At 39.4% G+C, this 11,232-nt stretch overlaps 2 pseudogenes; both read right to left on the reverse strand.

The window, feature by feature from the left end:
• Positions 1 to 697: 697 nt before the first annotated feature.
• On the reverse strand, positions 698 to 1,376 carry LOC120854695 (annotated as a pseudogene).
• A 4,471-nt stretch (positions 1,377 to 5,847) lies between these two features.
• On the reverse strand, positions 5,848 to 10,265 carry LOC120854115 (annotated as a pseudogene).
• Between the last annotated feature and the right edge of the window lie 967 nt (positions 10,266 to 11,232).

Consider the following 11,232-nt stretch of genomic DNA (forward strand, 5'->3'; position numbering starts at 1 on the left):
AACACCACAGTTCAAAAGCATCAATTCTTTGGTGCTCAGCCTTCTTCACAGTCCAACTCTCACATCCATACATGACCACAGGAAAAACCATAGCCTTGACTAGACGGACCTTAGTCGGCAAAGTAATGTCTCTGCTTTTGAATATACTATCTAGGATGGTCATAACTTTTCTTCCAAGGAGTAAGTGTCTTTTAATTTCATGGCTGCAGTCACCAACTGCAGTGATTTTGGAGCCCAAGAAAATAAAGTTTGACACTGTTTCCACTGTTACCCCATCTATTTCCCATGAAGTGATGGGACCGGATGCCATGATTTTCGTTTTCTGAATGTTGAGCTTTAAGCCAACTTTTTCACTCTCCTCTTTCACTTTCATCAAGAGGCTTTTTAGTTCCTCTTCACTTTCTGCCCTAAGGGTAGTGTCATCTGCATAACTGAGGTTATTGATATTTCTCCCGGCAATCTTGATTCCAGCTTGTGTTTCTTCCAGACCAGCGGTTCTCATGATGTACTCTGCATAGAAGTTAAATAAGCAGGGTGACAATATACAGCCTTGATGTACTCCTTTTCCTATTTGGAACCAGTCTGTTGTTCCCTGTCCAGTTCTAACCGCTGTTTCCTGACCTGCATACAGATTACTCAAGAGGCAGGTTAGGTGATCTGGTATTCCCATCTCTTTCAGAATTTTCCACAGTTTATTGTGATCCATACAATCAAAGGCTTTGGCATAGTCAATAAAGCAGAAGTAGATGTTTTTCTGGATCTCTCTTGCTTTTTCCATGATCCAGCGGATGTTGGCAATTTGATCTCTGGTTCCTCTGCTTTTTCGAAATCCAGCTTGAACATCTGGAAGTTCACGGTTCACGTATTGCTGAAGCCTGGCTTGGAGAATTTTGAGGATTACTTTACTAGCATGTGAGATGAGTGCAATTGTGCAGAAGTTTGAGCATTCGTTGGTATTGCCTTTCTTTGGGATTGGAATGAAAACGGACCTTTTCAAGTCCTGTGGCCACTGCTGAGTTTTCCAAATTTGCTGGCATATTGAGTGCAGCACTTTGACAGCATCATCTTTCAGGATTTGAAATAGCTCTACTAGAATTCCATCACTTCCGCAAGCTTTGTTCATAGTGATGCTTTCTAAGGCTCACTGGACTTCACATTCCTGGATGTTTGGCTCTAGATTAGTGATCACACCATCGTGATGATCAGGGCCGTGAAGATATTTTTTGTACAGTTCTTCCATGTATTCTTGCACCTCTTCTTAATATCTTCTGCTTCTGTTAGGCCTGTACCATTTCTGTCCTTTATACAGCCCATCTTGCATGAAATGTTCCCTTGGTATCTCTAATTTTCTTGAAGAGATCTCTAGTCTTTCCCATTCTGTTGTTTTCCTCTATTTCTTTGCATTGATCACTGAGGAAGGCTATCTTATCTCTTCTTGCTATTCTTTGGAACTCTGCATTCAGATGCTTATATCTTTCCTTTTCTCCTTTGCTTTTCACTTCTCTTCTTTTCACAGCTATTTGTAAGGCCTCCCCCGACAGCCATTTTGCTTTTTTGCATTTCTTTTCCATGGGGATGGTCTTGATCCCTGTCTCCTGTACAATGTCACAAACCTCCATCCATAGTTCATCAGGCACTCTATCTATCAGATCTGGGCCCTTAAATCTATTTCTCACTTCCACTGTATAATCATAAGGGATTTGATTTAGGTCATACCTGAATAGTCTAGCAGTTTTCCCTACTTTCTTCAATTTAAGTCTGAATTTGATAATAAGGAGCTCATGATCCAATCCACAGTTAGCTCTCAGTCTTGTTTTTGTTGACTGTATAAAGCTTCTCCATCTTTGGCTGCAAAGAATATAATCAATCTGATTTCGGTGTTGACCATCTGGTGAGGTCCATGTGTAGAGTCTTCTCTTGTGTTGTTGGAAGAGGGTGTTTGCTATGATCAGTGCATTTTTTTTCCGCAAAATTCATAGTCTTTGCCCTGCTTCATTTTGCATTCCAAGGCCAAATTTGCCTGTTACTCCAGGTGTTTCTTGACTTCCTACTTTTGCATTCCAGTCCCCTATAATGAAAAGGACATCTTTTTTGGGTGTTAGTTCTAAAAGGTCTTGTAGGTCTTCATAAAGTTGTTCAACTTCAGCTTCTTCAGCATTACTGGTTGGGGCATAGACTTGGATTACCGTGATATTGAATAGTGTGCCTTGGAAACGAATAGAGATCATTCTGTCGTTTCTGAGACTGCATCCAAGAACTGCATTTCAGACTCTTTTGTTGACCATGATGGCTACTCCTTTTCTTCTGAGGGATTCCTGCCCACAGCAGTAGATATAATGGTCATCTGAGTTTAATTCACCCATTCCAATCCATTTTAGTTCACTGATTCCTAGAATGTCGACGTTCACTCTTGCCATCTCTTGTTTGACCACTTCCAATTTGCTTTGATTCATGGACCTGACTTCCAGGTTCCCATGCAATATTGCTCTTTACAGCATCAGACCTTGCTTCTATTACCAGTCACATCCACAGCTGGGTATTGTTTTTGCTTTGGCTCCATCCCTTCATTCTTTTTCGAGTTATTTCTCCACTGATCTCCAGTAGCATATTGGGTGAGTTCCTCTTTCAGTATCCTGTATCCTATCATTTTACCTTTTCATACTGTTCATGGGGTTCTCAAGACAAGAGTACTGAAGTAGTTTGCCATTCCCTTCTCCAGTGGACCATATTCTGACAGACCTCTCCTGGAATGTTAGATCCATGAATCAAGGCAAATTGGAAGTGGTCAAAAAAGAAATGGCAAGAGTGAACGTCGACATTCTAGGAATCAGTGAACTAAAATGGATTGGAATGGGTGAATTTAACTCATGACCATTATATCTACCACTGCAGGCAGGAATCCCTTAGAAGAAATGCAGTAGCCATCATGGTCAACAAAAGAGTCTGAAATGCAGTTCTTGGATGCAATCTCAAAAATGACAGAATGATCTCTGTTCATTTCCAAGGCAAACCATTCAATATCACAGTAATCCAAGTCTATTCCCCAACCAGTAATGCTGAAGAAGCTGAAGTTGAATGGTTCTATGAAGACCTAGAAGACCTTTTAGAACTAACACCCCCAAAAGATTTCCTTTTCATTATAGGGGACTGGAATGCAAAAGTAGGAAGTCAAGAAACACCTGGAGTAACAGGCAAATTTGGCCTTGGAATGCAGAATGAAGCAGGGCAAAGGCTAATAGAGTTATGCCAGGAGAACACACTGGTCATAGCAAACACCCTCTTCCAACAAAACAAGAGAAGACTACACTTGGGCCTCACCAGATGGTCAACACCGAAATCAGATTGATTATATTCTTTGCAGCCAAAGATGGAGAAGCTCTATACAGTCAACAAAAACAAGACCAAGAGCTAACTGTGTATTGGATCATGAGCTCCTTATTACCAAATTCAGACTTAAATTGAAGGAAGTAGGGAAAACCACTAGATCATCCAGGTATGACCTCAATCAAATCCTTTATGATTATATAGTGGAAGTGAGAAATAGATTTAAGGACCTAGATCTGATAGAATAGAGTGCCTGATGAACTATGGATGGAGGTTTGTGACATTGTACAGGAGACAGGGATCAAGACCATCCCCATGGAAAATAAATGCAATAAAGCAAAATGACGGTCTGGGGAGGCTTTACAAATAGCTGTGAAAGAAGAGAAGTGAAAAGCAAAGGAGAAAAGGAAAGATATAAGCATCTGAATACAGAGTTCCAAAGAATAGCAAGAAGAGATAAGATAGCCTTCCTCAGTGATCAATGCAGAGAAAAAGAGGAAAACAACAGAATGGGAAAGACTAGAGATCTCTTCAAGAAAATTAGAGATACCAAGGGAACATTTCATGCAAAGATTGTGTCGATAAAGTACAGAAATGGTATGTACCTAACAGAAGCAGAAGAAATTAAGAAGAGGTGGCAAGAATACACAGAAGAACTGTACAAAAGCCATCTTCTTTAACAAGATAATCACGATGGTGTGATCACTCACCTAGAGCCAGACATCCTGAAATGTGAAGTCAAGTCGGCCTTGAAAGCATCACTATGAACAAAGCTAGTGGAGGTGATGGAATTCCAGTGGAGCTATTTCAAATCCTGAAAGATGATGCTGTGAAAATGCTGCACTCAATATACCAGCACAGCTGGAAAACTCAGCAGTGGCCACAGGAATGGAAAAAGGTCAGTTTTCATTCCAATCCCAAAGAAAGGTAATGCCAAAGAATGCTCAAACTACCGCACAATTGCACTCATCTCGCATGCTAGTAAAGTAATGCTCAAAATTCTCCAAGCCGGGCTTCAGCAATATGTGAACTGTGAACTTCCTGATGTTGAAGCTGGATTTAGAAAAGGCAGAGGAACAGAGATCAAATTGCAAACATCTGCTGGATCATGGGAAATGCAAGAGAGTTCCAGAAAAACATCTATTTCTGCTTTATTGACTATGCCAAAGCCTTTGACAGTGTGGATCACAATAAACTGTGGAAAATTCTGAAAGAGATGGGAATACCAGACCACCTGACCTGCCTCTTGAGAAAACTATATGCAGGTCAGGAAGCAACAGTTAGAACTGGACATAGAACAATAGACTTGTTCCCAATAGGAAAAGGAGTACATCAAGGTTTTATATTGTACGTCAAGGCTGGAATGTGAAGTCACATTCCAGGGTGACAAATCACCCTGCTTATTTAACTTATATGCAGAGTACATCATGAGAAACGCTGGGCTGGAAGAAGCACAAGCTGGAATCAAGATTGCCAGGAGAAATATCAATAACCTCAGATATGTAGATGACACCACCCTTATGGCAGAAAATGAAGAGGAACTAAAGAGCTTCTTGATGAATGTGAAAGAGGAGAATGAAAACGTTGGTTTAAAGTTCAACATTCAGAAAATGAAGCTCATGGCATCCGGTCCCATCACTTCATGGTAAATAGATGGGGAAACAGTGGAAGCAGTGTCAGACTTTATTTTTCTGGGCTCCAAAATAACTGCAGATGGGGATTTCAGCCATGAAACTTAAAGATGCTTACTCCTTGGAAGGAAAGTTATGACCAACTTAGACAGCATATTCAAAAGCAGAGACATTACTTTGCTGACTAACGTCCATCTAGTCAAGGCTATGTGTTTTCCATTGGTCGTGTATGGATGTGAGAGTTGAACTGTGAAGAAAGCTGAGCACTGAAGAATTGATGCTTTTGAACTGTTGTCTTGGAGAAGACTCTTGAGAGTCCCTTGGAGTGCAAGGAGATCCAATCAGTCCATTCTGAAGAAGATCAACCCTGGGATTTCTTTGAAAGGACTGATGCTAAAGCTGAAACGCCAATACTTTGGCCACCTCATGGGAAGAGTTGACTCATTGGAAAAGACTCTGATGCTGGGAGGTATTGGGGGCAGGAAGAGAAGGGGACGACAGAGGATGAGATGGCTGGATGGCATCACTGACTATATGGACATGAGTTTGGGTGAAGTTCAGGAGTTGGTAATGGACAGGGAGGCCTGGCGTGCTGAGGTTCATGGTGTTACAAAGAGTCGGACGTGACTGAGCGACTGAACTGAACTTGGTAGCATTTGAAATGAGCACAAGTGTATGGTAGTTTGTACATTCTTTGGCACTGTGCTTCTTTGGGATTGGAATAAAAAGTCACCTTTTCCAGAGGTAAAAATCAAAGTCAATGAAGAAATTTTAAATTAAATAGAGGAAATACAACATATTTAATTCAAAAAGCAAACAAATGTTTTCTCAGTAGAAATTACTGAAGCTAGAGACATGAATCACCAGATAAATGTGCTAATGTAAAATAAATTCAACATATTTTATATCCAACAAAAATATCCTACAAACAAGTAAAATAAATCAATTTTCAGGTAAACAAAACAAAAGGTTCATAACAAGATCTTCATGAAAAGAAGTTCTAAAAATAGCTATTTATGTGGAAGAAAAATAATCCTAGAGGAAACTAAGTAAATACACAAATGAACAAATAGTACTGAGAATATTACATAAGGAGAATATGTTTACATCTAAACATAGTTATTATGGAAAACAATGTCTTACATAGTAATTTAATGTCGAGGCATAATTAAAATATATAAAATAATAATGCCAAATTTGTGTGGAGGGAGTTAAAATTGTTTTAAGATATTGATGATGTCTAAGATGTCTACAATGGACTCATATTATGCTATAGTAAATGAAATATCATAGTCACTGAAGAAGAGCAAAATAATTTATCTATGCAGTATATTTATATGTGAAATATTTCCTGCTTCTATTTATAAAATGAGAGATAGTATTACATTTGTTTACTCCTTTATCCTTATTAGTTCTGTCTTTGGGTTCAACATTCTGTACTTACTAACATTTTCTCTAGGTACTTTAATGATATCTTTTAATTATCTTTGGGGATTTTGGGTTGTTTATGAGAAGACTTTTGTTTATAATTTTGTCATCTTTTTAAAAAATCTATTTTTAATTGGAGTATAGTTGCTTTACAATATTGTATTAGTTTCTGCTGTACAACAAAGTGAATCAGCTATAAGTCTACATACATCCCCTCCCTCTTGAGCGTCCCTCCACTCTTCCACACCCTGTCCTACTTTTCTAGGTTATCGCAGGACACTAAGGTCAGCTTTTTGTGTTATATAGCAGCTTCCCACTATCTATTTTACACATGAGAGCATATATATGTCAGTTTGTCCCACCTTCTTCCCCTGCTCTGTCCACAAGTCCACTCTGTGTCTGCATTTGTATTAGTGAAGTTGCATGGAGTGTAGCCTACCAGGCTCCTCCATCCATGGGATTTTCTAGGCAAGAGTACTGGACTGGGTTGCCATTTCCTTCTCTAGGGGATCTTCCTGACCCAGGGATTGAACCCAGGTCTCCTGCATTGCAGGCAGACACTTTACCATAGGTTCATCAGTATCATTTTTCTAGACTCCATTTAAATGCATTAATTACACATATTTGCTTTTCTCTTCCTTAACATCACCTTGTATGACAGACTCTAGGTTCATTCACATCACAACAAATTACCAGTTTCATTTCTTTTTATGGCTGAGTAATACTCCATTAGAACAACAACCATTGTATATATGTGGCACATCTTTATCCATTGAAATGTCTATCAGTGGACATTTCGGTTACTTCCATGTCCTGGCTGTCGTAAATAGTGCTGCAGTGAACACTGGGGTACATGTGTCTTTTTGAATTATGGTTTTCTCAGGACATACACCCGGTAGTGGGATTATTGGATCAAAAATCTATTTTTCATGTCTGGTTATTTTAAAGATCATCTTTTCCCCTTTCTCTTCTGCTATTATCTATGCTATGCACTGATGTAGGTTTCCTCTTATAGATATTGTTCAAGATTTGGTGTTTTTCCTGAGTCTGATTTTTCTGGTAGCTAATTGTCTTTCTGAACATTGCACATCCCCTACTCTCTATATTGTCTTCTTCTGGAGCTCTATCTAGAATTATGTTACATGTTCTCTTTCTATGTTATCTATTTCTGACACTCATATTTTTTATCTCCTTGCCTCTTTGTGCTGCACTCTAGAGAAAATCTTCAGATCTGTTTTTATGTTTTCTAATTTATTCCTTATTGTATCTCATCTGCTGTTTTGAAGTAGTTCTAGTTGTATTTTAAATCTTCCTGGTAGCCTCTTAATTGAAATACAACATCAAATTTCACAATTAAACCCATCCCAAATTTAAAACAGCACCAAATTTAAAAGTAGTAACAAAGCGTATCCCAGGTAACTCCTGCAGTCCCTTTTAGGCATTACCTGCCCTCTTTTCATGAAGAGAAGAAAGTTCTAACATAATTTAGTACTTTTGTCTGTTTCTCAATTTCAAATGAATGGAGTCAATGCAGTGTTCATTCCTTTGAGTCTGTATTCAGTCACTCATTACCTTTATGAGATTTACCGTGTTAATTCATTATTTTTCACTGTTGTCAAGAATTCTCACATATTAATTACTCCACAATGTATTTATCCCTTCTGCTGGTAAAGTTTGTTCCATCAGTTCAGTTCAGTTCAGTCACTCAGTCATTTCCAACTCTTTGCAACCCCATGGACTGCAGCACGCTATGCTTCCCTGTCCATCACCAACTCCTGGAGCTTACTCAGACTCATGTCCATCGAGTCAGTGATGCCATCCAACCGTCTCATCCTCTGTCATTCCCTTCTCTGCCTGTCTTCAATCTTTTCCAGCATCAGGGTCTTTTCCAACGAGTCAGTTCTTTACATCATGTGGTCAAAGAATTGGAGTTTCAGCTTCAGCATCAGTCCTTCCAATGAATACTCAGGACTGATTTCCTTTAGGATTGCCTGGTTGGATCTCCTTGCAATCCAAGGGACTCTCAAGAGTCTTTTCCAACACCACATTTCAAAAGTATCTATTCTTTAACTCTCAGCTTTCTTTATAGTCTAACTCTCACATCCATACCTGACGACTGGAAAAACCGTAACTTTGACCAGATGGACCTTTGTTGACAAAGCAATGTCTATGCTTTTTATTTATTTATTTATTTATATTTATTTATTTTTTATTTTACTTTACAATTCTGTATTGGTTTTGCCATACATTGACATGAATCCACCACGGGTGTACATGTGTTCCCAAACATGAACCCCCCTCCCACCCCCCTCCCCACAACATCTCTCTGGGTCATCCCCGTGTACCAGCCCCAAGCATGCCGTATCCTGCATCAGACATAGACTGGCGATTCGATTCTTACATGATATTATACATGTTTCAATGCCATTCTCCCAAATCATCTCACCCTCTCCCTCTCCCTCTGAGTCTAAAAGTCCGCTATACACATCTGTGTCTTTTTTGCTGTCCTGCATACAGGGTCATCATTGCCATCTTTCTAAATTCCATATATATGTGTTAGTATACTGTATTGGTGTTTTTCTTTCTGGCTTACTTCACTCTGTATAATCGGCTCCAGTTTCATCCATCTCATCAGAACTGATTCAAATGTATTCTTTTTAATGGCTGAGTAATACTCCATTGTGTATATGTACCACAGCTTTCTTATCCATTCATTGTCTATGCTTTTTATTATGCTGTCTAGATTTTTCATAGCTTTTCTTCCCAGAAGGAAGCGCCTTTTAATTTCATGGCTGCAGTCACCATCTACAGTGATTTTGGAGCCCCCCAAAACAAAGTCTCTCACTGTTTCCATTGTTTCCCCATCTATTTAACATGAAGTGATGGGACCAGATGCCATGATCTTAGTTTTCTGAATGTTGAGTTTTAAGCCAACTTTTTCACTCTCCTCTTTCACTTTCATCAAGAAGCTCTTTAGTTCTTCTTTGCTTTCTGCCATAAGAGTGGTGTCATCTGCATATCTGAGGTTATTGATATCTCTCCTGGCAATCTTAATTCCAGCTCGTGCTTCATCCAGCCCAGCATTTCACATGATGTGCTCTCCATGTCTGGTTCTAAGTATTGCTTCTTGACTTGCATACAGATTTCTCAGGAGGTAGGTCACGTGGTATGGTATTCCCATCTTTTTAAGAACTTTCCACAGTTCCTGTGATCTACAAAGTCAATGGTTGTGGTATAGTTGATAAAGCAGAACTAGATATTTTTCTGGAACTCTCTTGTTTTTTCGATGATCCAGTGGGTGTCGGCAATTTGATCTCCAATTCCTCTGCCTTCTCTAAATCCAGCTTGAACATCTGGAATTTCATGGTTCAAGTACTGCTGAAGCCTGGCTTGGAGAATTTTGAGCGTTATGTTGCTAGCGTGTGAGATGAGTGCAATTGTGTGATAGTTCAAGCATTCTTTGGCATTGCCTTTCTTTGGGATTGGAATGAAAACTGAGCCTTTTCAGTCCTGCGGCTACTGCTGAGTTTTCCAAATTTGCTGGCATATTAATTGCTGCACTTTCACAGTATCATCTTTTAGAATTTGAAATAGTTCAACCAGAATTCCATCGCCTCAACTAGCTTTGTTTGTAGAGATACTTCCTAAGGTCAACTTGACTTTGCATTCCAGGATGTCTGATTCTAGGTGAGTGATCACACCATCGTGGTTATGTGGGTCATGAAGATCTTGTATAGTTCTGTATATTGTTTGCCACCTCTTCTTAATATTTTCTGCTTCTGTTAAGTTCATACCATTTCTGTCCTTTATTGTGTGCATCTTTGCATGAAATGTTCCCTTGGTATCTCTAATTTTCTTGAAGAAATCTCTAGTCTTTCCCATTCTATTGTTTTCCTCTATTTCTTTGCATTGATCCCCGAGGAAAGCTTTCTTATCTCTCCTTGCTATTCTTTGGAACTCTGCATTCAGATGGGTATATTTTTCCTTTTCTCCTTTGCTTTTAGCTTCTCTTCTTTTCACAGCTATTTTTAAGTCTCCTGCAGACAACAATTTTTCATTTTTTTTCCCTTGGGGATGCTCTTGATCACTGCCTCCTGTACAATATCATGAACCTCAGTCCATAGTTCTTCAGGTACTCTGTCTATCAGACCTAGTCCCTTGAATCTGTCACTCTACTGTATAATTGTAAGGGATTTAATTTAGGTCATACCTGAATGGTCTAGTGGTTTTCCCTACTTTCTTTAATTTCCATCTAATTTGGCAATAAGGTGTTCATGAATTGAGCCACAGTCAGCTCCTGGTCTTGTTTTTGCTGACTGTATAGAGCTTCTCAATCCCTGGCTGCAAAGAATATAATCAGTATCATTTCAGTATTGACCATCTGGTGATGTCCACATGTAGAGTCTTCTCTTGTGTTGTTGGAAGAGGGTGTTTGTTATGGCCAGTGTGTTCTCTTGGCAAAACTGTGTTAGCCTTTGACCTGCTTCATTTTCCAAAGGGACAGGATGGCAGAGTATAAAGACATATGCTCATCTTCTCCTGGGAGAACTCCAAAATTACAACTCACTGCTAAACAACTGTTGACAGCAGAATGTTGGATCCCACCAAAAAAAGATAGCCCACGTCTAAGGGCAAAGGAGAAGCCCCAACAAGATGGTAGGAGGGGCAAAATCACATTTAGAATCAAACCACATACCCACCAGAAACACTCGGAGGGCTCAAACAAAACCTTGTGCACAGTATGAGAACCCACAGAGACTGAGCCAGACCTGACTTTGAGTGTTTGCGTGTCTCCTGCAGAAGTATGGATTAGCAGTTGCCTGCTTCTTTGTTTCATATTTGGACTATT

This window comes from Oryx dammah, unplaced genomic scaffold (genome assembly GCF_014754425.2).
Source record: "Oryx dammah isolate SB20612 unplaced genomic scaffold, SCBI_Odam_1.1 HiC_scaffold_27, whole genome shotgun sequence".
Taxonomy (NCBI): domain Eukaryota; kingdom Metazoa; phylum Chordata; class Mammalia; order Artiodactyla; family Bovidae; genus Oryx; species Oryx dammah.